We start from the raw sequence: 10,847 nt of genomic DNA, 5'->3' as shown, positions 1-10,847 counted from the left end.
AAATGTGCCCCCCTATAGCTATAAAAAACACAAATTTGCGCATGCCTTCGGCGCATGCGCTTCCTGACGAGGGGTGGTGGCATCGCTAAAATGGGCATAGTCTCATTAAAATGGGTGTGGTCTCACTAAATGGGCATGGTCTCAAGGAAAAGACTACATTACACCCCAATTTTTGATCGTGCATCAACAGACCTCAGCCAATACAACTATTGCTTCCTTCTGTCAGAACTCTCTTGTTTATTGTTTGATACCATTTTTCATGACAAAAAACAGCAGAAGGGAAGGTGCAATTGCTTCAAATACTACTTTATGTATTTGATGTCTTGTACTACAGTATCTCATCCAATTTGCTGGTTAATATATCTGCAGTGCTCACAGTAACAGGGATACCTAGCAAATAACATTTGAAATCAGAAGTACACTTTTTGTTTCCTTCTGCCCATAAGTTGATAATTTAAACTCTTTCATTTGTTGCACGCTTATCTACTGCCATACTTCACTGGATATTCCTAATCTCAACTGATCTTGGAAGCTACTGTAAGCAGTGTTGGGCTTAGTTAGTACTTGGATGGGAGACCTCCAGAGAATACTAGGTGCTGTAGTTCTATGTATGTGAACAAACAGCAGAACTAATGGAGCAACCTTCACTTTGGGCATCTTTGTTTGTTGAATAGTATCCCAAGTGTGGGATATTTATACAGTATAAATTACTGTATTTTGGTCAGACTATTACTAACATAAAGTTAGTGACAATAACAATGTGTGAGAGGGAACATAAAATAACAGTTGAAGAACACACAATTTTTTAGATTGATACATCACATGAAACTTTCTAAAAAAATTGAAGCCTTTGAAACTATTAATAAACCGAGTCTGGTAAATGATACTGTGACATACTGGTATGACAAACTAAGTTTGCAAATACACAACTTCACAAAAGAGATCTGATTATATTTAAGAAGAGTAAATGTGAAAAGGTCGATTTTGATTATGAGCTAAACACGTCTATGAATGGACTCATTACAACAGAAGCTCAGGTAACTTTTTTTAGGAGGAATAAAAGAAGAGGTGGATAGCAAACTGAATCCTCTACTGATTTCAATTCATCTGCCAGTGATAATGATAATACTGGCAGTGATGTATGAAATAGGGTAAGACAGTATCCTTTGGGGGTTACGACTCGGGTGCAACATTCAAGAGAAAATGCAGGTACACCAGACTTGGAGGGCAGTGGGAAAGGCAGAGGGTGTGGTAAAAGTCCTCCACTACCAAAAAGAGTTTAGTGATTAACTTGTCTTCCTATGAGCTTTCCACTGCTGATCTACAAGTCCTGTTGAGAGGTTTATCATTTGTGCCATCCGTTAAATGTAATCCTTTATAATGGTGTGTTGAACATCATAACTTTGCAAGACAATTGAAATTGAAGGAATTCTTTGGAAAAAAGGAAACTCGACTGATTGATGAAACACCTTTACCTTCCCAGCTTTCAAAATTACTGGCTCACTCTGCTTTAAACACAGTCTTACAATCTGACTATCAAGACATTTATGCACATTCTGGAGACTGAAGTAGATGGAGGTGTCTAACCTACCACCTGTGTGATCTAATTTGAGTCCCTTGAAATGTCATGCCCTGGATATAGTGGCTAATAATTCAGACTTTATATTTCTCCTGGCTGATAAGGGTCGCTTTGCTGGTCATCCAAAATTTGAGTGACTATAAGTCACAAGTCGCATTCCATCTTGATGATACTGCTACTTACTTTTTGCTTCCAGGAGACCCTTCAACACTATTTAAGACTGAACTGTCTACTATACTTCATGCTGCAGTTGAAAATCAGATTCTTCCTCTAAATATCAGATATGCGCTCTTGCTGGCTTACCCTTTGGTACCAATTTTTTTATACAATACACAAAGCTCATACAGTAAATTGATGGTCAACCCTCCAGGTAGACCCATTATTGCTGCCTGGGGTAGTTTATTTCAATTTTCTTAAGTTTACCTGGACATTTTATGCAGCCTTGCATCCGGGAACATCCAAGTTACCTCTTTGACACTACACGATTACTTATTAAACTGCAAGAACAATTTGGACAAGGATGTATGCATGTTTACCATTAATGTTTGTAAATTATACACCATAATCCTACATAAAATGGTTCTATCTTCAGTAATCCCTTCCTGACACAACATCCATCTGTTACATTTGATTTTGAGCTATTACATTTGATTTTGACAAAACAAAAATTCTTGTACAAGTTTTACTTGCAGCAAATTGGTTGTGCGATGGGGCTGCATTAGCACCCTCGTGTGCATATATTTGATGTTTGACATTGAGCAGTCTGTATTCTTTCCAAATCCACTTATTGGTAATCATATTGTTTTTTTTTCAGTTGCTATATAGATGACCTCCTGTTATTATGGAAGTGTTGACTTGGTTAGTAATAATAACCGTCGCAATGACAGTAATTGTACTGATAAGCTTACCTTGAATATTAGCTCTAGTGCGTTTAATTTCCTAGATGTTGCAATTACCTGTAATGAGGGGCTACTAACTACTAGCCTGTATTCTAAACCAACTGACAGAAATAATCTTATACTTTCAACTTGTTGCCACCCTCAACCTCTGATTAAAGGTTTACCATACTCTCAGTTATTATGGGTAAGGTGCATCACATCGAACCCGGTCCAAGCTGAGATACAAATGGATGCTATGATAAAAAAATTCTAGCACAAGGCTTTGACCCTAGCCATTAACAACAAGTTCCATTTAATGTCCCTAATACCGAGAGATTATTTTTACTTACCCCAAAAAGTAAACAACAGTTTTTAGCTTTACCATCGGTCAATAAATTCAATCAAGCTAGTCCACTAATTAATAGGGTATTCAAAGAAACTTTGGCCTATTATTCAATCTGATTCAGACCATAACCCCAATGACTCACACATTATGTCCTGCGATAACCGTTGATGCAATTTGCGGGATAGACTGTATTTGTTAAATCGGATATCACCAACCTTAAATATAATAGAATTCCTGAGAAATTAGGTTATATACGCTGTACATCTGTAACCAGTCGCTTTTAAATCCCCGGTGATATGATTTACCAACCACACACTGGGAGACCACTTGAGATTCATTTTATGCTTATGTGTAATATTAAATTTGCAGTTTACCAAAACCTTTGTCCTTTAGGACTGTCTTTCGTAGGCAAGACATAACACCCTTTTAAATACCGCATGTCTGCTGCTTACAGTTCATCTATTAAAGAAGTTCTGCTTGAGATATGCTTTTTTGCCTCAGTACTCTGGCACCTAAAGGACTGAGGGGTAGATTTAATAAACCTGGTGAAGTGATAAACTGGAATGTGATAAAGCACCAGCCAATGAGCTCCTAACTTCAATGTAACAGGCTGGGTTTGAAAAATGACAGTTAGGAGCTAACTGGCTGGTATGTTATCACCTTCCACTTCACCAGGTTTAATAAATCTACCCCTGAATGAGCAGTGTGGCATTAATATGTTGTCCATTAGTTTATAACAAGGGTATTTTTCACTTTACTCTTTATATTTGTACTGCTCTCAGCTTACGTATATCCCCATTGGTTAGTACTGGTAACATCATGTTTATATATATGTACTGTGTATTTATGTTTACTATGGTGGTCATTCCGAGTTGTTCGCTTGCTAGCTGCTTTTAGCAGCATTGCACACACTAGGCCATCGCCCTCTGGGAGTGTATATTAGCTTAGCAGAATTGCAAACGAAAGAGTAGCAAAATTGCTACTAAAAAAATTCATGCCGTTTCTGAGTAGCTCCAGACCTACTCCTAGATTGCGATCACCTCAGTCCGTTTAGTTCCTGGTTTGACATCACAAACACGCCCTGCGTTCGGCCAGCCACTCCCCCATTACTCCAGCCACTCCTGCGTTTTAGCCTGGCACACCTGCGTTTTTTAGAACACTACCTGAAAACGCAGCGTTGCCGCCCAGAAGCACCCACTTCCTGTCAATCATACTATGAACACTTGAGCGACTGAAAAATGTTGCTGGAGCTTGGGTAAAACTACAAAGTTTTGTGTTAAAGTAATTAGCGCATGCACGCTGCGTACCATGCTCATGTGCATAAATGCTGATTTTTCACTTGATTGCTGCGCTGCGAAAAATGGCAACGAGTGAACAACTCGGAATGACCACCTATGTCCACATCATTTAATGTGAGTCCTAACTTTTTTAGCCCTTCTTTAGCTTCTTTTTCCCTCTTTTGTATGTTATTTATTGTGTTTTTTTATTATATATCTCCATGATAATGGGGGCATTTGAATGTGTCTGATGGTGTCCCGCTCCTGGCTAACCACAATGATGTCATTTATGCTGCGCCACCTGCAGTACCGTTGTGGATTGGCACCTAACTGGGTATTATTCCTTTTTAAACGTATCTATCTATCTATCTTGTTTTTTTTAAATACCATTTTCTGTAGAGAATGTATCAATATAAATTAGAGATGTGCACAGGACATTTTTCGGGTTTTGTGTATTGGTTTTGGATTCGGTTCCGTGGCCGTGTTTTGGATTCGGACGCGTTTTGGCAAAACCTCCCTGAAAATTTTTTGTCGGATTCAGGTGTGTTTTGGAAAAAAACCTCAAAAACAGCTTTAATCATAGAATTTGGGGGTCATTTTTATCCCATAGTATTATTAACCTCAATAACCATAATTTCCACTCATTTGCAGTCTATTCTCACCTCACAATATTATTTTTAGTCCTAAAATTTGCACTGAGGCCGCTGAATGACTAATCTAAGCTACGCAAGTGGCCCGCACAAACACATGGCCCATCTAGGAGTGGCACTGCAGTGTCAGACAGGATGGCACTTAAAAAAATTCGCCCCAAACATCACATGATCCAAAGATTAATTAAAGTAAAGAAGAGGTGCAAGATGGAATTGTCTTTGGGCTCTCCCACCCTCCTATGTAACATGGACCTACGTAAAGATGGTAACACATGGACCTATGTAACATGGACCTACATAAAGATGATAACACATGGACCTACGTAAAGATGGTAACACTTCTGTACAAATTAGCTGCATTTATTGCCTGTGTATACATTTTAGAAATACCAAGACATAGTAACCATGTAATGCTAGAATTAAATAAATGCTACTTTCCATTGGTACAATAGGTAACAGGTACAGTAATTAACATCAAAACAATAGGTCAGAATTCAGTGCTGTATAACCTCTCAAATTAGCTTACATCCACACTGCTTGTACTTCAAAACTTAAAATTTGCTTAGTTATTGAAACATATCAGACTTTCTATAAACTGATACCAGCCTACACTTTTAAGCCAAATGAATAGAGGAAAACCATATCTACAATAAAGGCATGGAAACATGTTGGCGGAAAAAGAGTCAGCTTTATTTATTAATTGAAAGGACTGAAAAATGTATGGGGGTGAAGAGAGAATGGCCTTACACACAGTGTCGCCATCTTAATAAAATAATCCAATGAAAGGTGTAGATGGAGCAATCAGACCATAGCAAACAACTCAATATTTAGATGAGGAAACTCTGCCAGACTATCATCAACAAACCAGGATTTGTTGGCGATAGTCAACATCAAGGCTTAGATGAGGTGAAGTGAAAACCCATTAACACCATTTCAAGCCTTAGATGGAGGCCAGCTGCCTACCCATTGCCATCAACTCAACTTCTTTGCCAATGACAAACAAAAAGGCCCACTAGGACCAATGTTGTCACTGACCCCAATAGGGTGGAATAAAATTAGACCCATACATTTGAAGGGAAAGCACCTCAAGACCTACAACAAAAAACCCTCTTACCATTTCTTCTGCAAAACAATAAAGCTCACAATCACAATAAGTGGGATGGTGGGACGCAAGATAGTTCCCAATCAGTAACATTCTATTACCAACCAGCAAGTCATACCCAAGACTCCAACCCTTACCTTTAATAGATCTATACAAATCAGTCATAAAAACAGGTCACCTCTTACATGTTTGTTACAAGCTGCCAAGCTGCTTCTTTCTGTGATGGGACTCGGTTGTTGCCAGGCAAGAAGGACATCTCATATTCTGGCAGCAGCGTCCGATATTCCTGCTGGTTGCTGGTCAACTGGAACACTGGCCCGTTATTGCGTCACTTGTTGCCTAGTGATCAGGAGCTCAGCAGTATGTGCTGTGATGCAGCTGCAGATAATCTATAATTTCTGTGGGCTGACTGGTTGCTCTTCCTGTTATTAGACAGCAAACCCATCTGATTTACACCAGTTAGAGCTTACAGAGTCTTTGTCCCAGGTTCCTGTTAATCAGGGCTGGCAAAACCAGTCCTCGAGATCTACCAACTGTACACATTTTCCAGACCACCTAGCTGGTGCACAGGTGTAGTCATTTCTAATTAAGATGTGCTGCATTCATTTCAAACTGACAATTCTACAGATCTCCAGGAGGCCTGGAAAACATGAACTGTTGGTAGATCTCGAGGACCGGTTTGGCCAGCCCTGCTGTAAATAATATGCCTGTTCCTGTAAATACTCTGGCTCTCTGTGCTTGTCTGTCAGTTGTGCCTGGACCTTGCCACTACCTTTCAATATTTATATAAGCCTGGTTTACTTTTCCTTAGTTCTTGATCTCAGCTTGCTAGCAGTAACCATTCACATTGTTCTCTGCATACCTAGTCACAGTGTAGCTGTGCCTCCTTCACTGTGTGCACTACCAGCTCACAAGATCACAATCTTTATAGCTGCAAGCTAGTCTACTATCTGCCAATTAACCCCTAAGGCTCCAGTCCTGTTATATCCTGTATATTGCTCCAGCCAATACCGTGTGGTTTTCAGCCATCTGGGGAAGTCCCTACTGCTGAGGTATAAGTCCTAGTGTCATCCTAATTATCAACATGTATTTAACACTAAAGGAACATCGGCCAGCTGTTATAGCAGAAGACCCTCTAGTTTGCTTTAGAGTTCTTATACAATTGGCTGTAGTTCCGTAACATTATGAACAGTTTTCAACATTGCAAGTGCTCTGAACATTTTTTTTAGAATGGATCCATCATCACAAAATCCTGATAAAGTTCTGGCAAGCTAAATCCAGAGTCTGACCCACAAATTGCATTAGTTCTCTCATTTAGTTTACTCTTAGGAAGAGAGCAATAGGTCAGTTTCATCTGGTCAAAGGAACCTAAACTCAACTGTACGGTATGGTTTTCAGGAGACCAGAAGAAGTTCTTCAACGTTTGTAAAAGTTGTAAATTATATTTCAAACTTAGGCCACAGTCATCGGGGTCCAACACAGAGCGAGTGGGGATCTCCATCTCTCTCCTGCAGGTAGACCCACAGACCTTTGGCCTGAAGCCTGATGATCTAGCCCTATAGTCTTTTGACACCTTCTTTGCTGCTCTTGCAGTATTGTATGATCATCCTGACATGACACCATCAGAAGAGAGTAATTTGCGCTCACTCAGGCAAGGGTGGAAATCTGCCAAAGTATACTCTACCGAGTTCAGACAGTGGGCCAATGACAGCAGTTGGAATGATCCTTCTTTACAAAGTCAATTATCTCTGGGCATCACAGAGCAGATTAAAGACTTCCTTATACAGATGAAGTCATGCTCATCATAGCTACATCTTGCCGCAATCGTGCCTTGTTAGGAGCCACCGCGTGCACATCTGGGGCTGCCACATTCACAAATGGGAGTCACACCGAGAGTGCCTAATTAACACCCATGTAGCCACGATGAGTGTGACTACATCTGTACAATATCAAGCTCTGGAGTCCTTAGACAGCATAATGCAGTTAGGTATCAGAATCGACAGATGCATCAGAGACCAGAAAAAGGAAAAGAGCTACCACTATTGCCCTCTAAAGTGGTAGCTTTAGAACTCACAGGGGACCAAGTTGAGCCCATGCAAACTGGGACATTTCAACTGTCAGCTGAAGAGCAGACCTGGAGGCAGACCCTTGTTTTATGTCTCTACTGCAGTGGCAAGGTACATCTTACTAACTACTGTCCTGAGAAAGTTGGAAAAGACAAGGCCCAAGGGAGGGATCCATTTGGGCTTACAGATGTGTCCTTACTCATTTTTGTTTATTTTTCTGGCATGGCGTGGCATTCCCACGATGCGTAGGCATCGCTGGATAGAGCACGGCCATAACACCTTTCATATGCTAATTCATGGGTACGTGTGAATTTAAATTTTTATTGAATTGTGCACCCACAATTGCCGCTCCATACCATAACCTGTAACTATCGGTAGCTGGAGCATAACCTCCTGCTACATAATCCCATGAAGTGCCAGTATGTCCCCCCTCCATATTCAAACAGCGGGAGCATCCTAGTCCCGCTGCCTGTGAGAGCCCAGGTTTAGTTAGATCTAAATTAGGGGTGTTTGTATACACAGCGGACCATGTGCATATGCACGTGCATGCGAACACAATGGCATGCCGCATTTTATAGCACAGGATGCATTTGCATCTAGGGCAAAGACCTAAAGGGATACATCTGTATTTCCACTTTTTCCAAGCATCCATGGGAGTCATTACAAGTTGATTGTTGCTGTGCTAAATTTAGCACAGCTAGGATCATCTTCCCTGACATGCGGGGGGACACCCAGCACAGGGCTAGTCTGCCGCACATGTCAGGCCTTCCCCACCAGCACAAATACAAAAGCATCACACAGCGGCAATGCTTTTGTACTTGAAGAGTAAGTCCCAGCCAGCGCACCTCCTGTAGCTGGCCAGAAGTTACTCGTTGCTGCGGCCCGCCCCTGCATAGTCCAGCCACGCCTGCATTGGCTGGACAGCTCCCCTAAAACGTCGGCCAAATGCCACCATGCTGCTCCCTCCCACCCAGTGACCACCTCTGCCTGTCAATCAGGCAGAGGTAATTGCTAGGCAATGACAGACTTTGGCCATCTGGCATGCGCCAGCGCACTGTAGTTACTGGTGCATGTGCACTTCTGACCCGATTACGCCACTGCAACCAACTGCAGCGTGCGATCGGGTCAGAATGGCCCCCTATGTTTTAAACTACTGTCAGTAATAAAGAGGCTGAGGCCTTGTTGGATAGTGGAGCAGCCGGAGACTTTGTGGACACAGCCTTTACTTATTCCATGGGTATTCCAGCAGAAAAATTGAAGTCTCCAATTTCTATGTGCAGTCATGACAGAATTTCCCTCGTGAATGGACGAGTGAACCTTCAGACACTGCCTCTCTGGTAGTTTATAGGCACCTTACAGTCAAAGGTTCTAGCTTTCTGTCAGGTCAAATATCCCATGGTCCCAATAGTTCTTGGTCTACCCTGGTTAAAATGTCACAATCCAGTCCTGAATTGGAAGACTGGCAAAGTTATTAATTGGGGAGCTAAATATACTGCCAGGAGTCTCTCTATGCCAGTTTGGGTCCAGCAATCCATTCCAGAGGGACTGCCACCTCTGCATCATGCATACAGTATATAGATGGATTCTCTAAGTGGAAGGCAGACTCTTTCCCTCCACATCATCCATATGGTTTTGCCACTAAGCTTATGCCTGGCACCTAACTTAATAAAAAGAAACAAAGAGATGATATTTCTGGTTACCACAAACAATCAAATGGGCAGACAGGGGGAGCAGGGCTTGGTGCCTCAAAAGGAAGGAATCGTAGCTGCTAGAGCTCTGTTGTTGGAGCTAATGTCCATCCTTATACCAGCTGAACTCTTCAATGTGTCTGCCTAATTTGATCATCTGCTGCCCCTCGGTGACACAGTGACCCACTTAGAGGCACCTACAGCCTTGTGGTAGTCTGCCTCCGCAGCACTTGTACATGAGGCCTGCGTGCTGTTTCTGGGTGCTAGCCTTTCCTGGGAGCCGATTCCTGCTTGGAGACGTGGGTCTGCCTTTTGGGTGCAGGAGAGAGCTTCTGGCCGAGTCCCGGTGCCGCTCACCTGACCATTCCGTGCCACTCCCCTGCTGGTGATACCACTTACAGAAAGAACAGGACACACTGCCCATGCAACAGCTGTACACAGGCTGCAGATCTTCATTCCCTGCATGGTTCTTCATTCAGCCAGATGGCCATGCTGCATTCCCAGGTACTTTTCTCTCACTGCTACTACCTTCTCCTATCCCTGAAGCACAATTGCATCCTGCAGCCCTCATTATCACTTCTCACCTGGGATCATAGTTGCACCTACAAATGTTGCAATATTCACCTATCTGGGGAATATCTGTGTCTGGTTCTTTTGGAGGACTTTACTGGGCCCATCTGCTCTGACATTGGACCCTTGGCCCTGGAACATTTTCTATACAACTCCTCTACTTTTTCTGACTCACTCTCCCTGAAGCTGGGATTAACAATGTTAGCCAGTGCCCTGTGATTCTTATAGGGGGTATCCTCATCATCTCCTATATTATACCATACTGCCATATGACTTTATGTTTTATGTGAGAAAGCTAATCACCACTGAACACTTTAACTGAGACCTGGCCATTTTATACTGTACTATATCAGACATAACCTATTCTGCTGCTGCCACCTAGTGGCTAATAGTATATCTACTAAACTTCTCACTCCAGCTTGTAATACACATACTCACTCTGGGAAAACTGGAGACACCACAACAGTTAAAGATGTTCCTACAGCATGTTTGTCATTTCTTCTGCTGTTTCCCAGTCCATAAAGGGTTCACTACCCTGCCCTACAATGGCACATGCTTATGAGGATGTCATCAGAGCCATAAAAGCCATGGTCACTCCTATTGTAGAGACTCACACAGAAAAGTTTTCTGCGGCTATTAAGGAGCTATAAGAGCAACTGGATTCTATGGATATTCAGGTCGTGGCTAGCCA

The 10,847-nt window shown here is 42.0% G+C and overlaps 1 pseudogene; it reads left to right on the top strand.

The window, feature by feature from the left end:
* Positions 1-481: 481 nt before the first annotated feature.
* On the top strand, positions 482-605 carry LOC135025796 (5S ribosomal RNA; annotated as a pseudogene).
* Positions 606-10,847: the final 10,242 nt, after the last annotated feature.

This window comes from Pseudophryne corroboree, unplaced genomic scaffold (assembly GCF_028390025.1).
Source record: "Pseudophryne corroboree isolate aPseCor3 unplaced genomic scaffold, aPseCor3.hap2 scaffold_427, whole genome shotgun sequence".
Taxonomy (NCBI): Eukaryota; Metazoa; Chordata; class Amphibia; order Anura; family Myobatrachidae; genus Pseudophryne; species Pseudophryne corroboree.
Note: the sequence above shows the minus strand (reverse complement) of the source record. Positions and strands in the feature narration are given on the sequence as shown.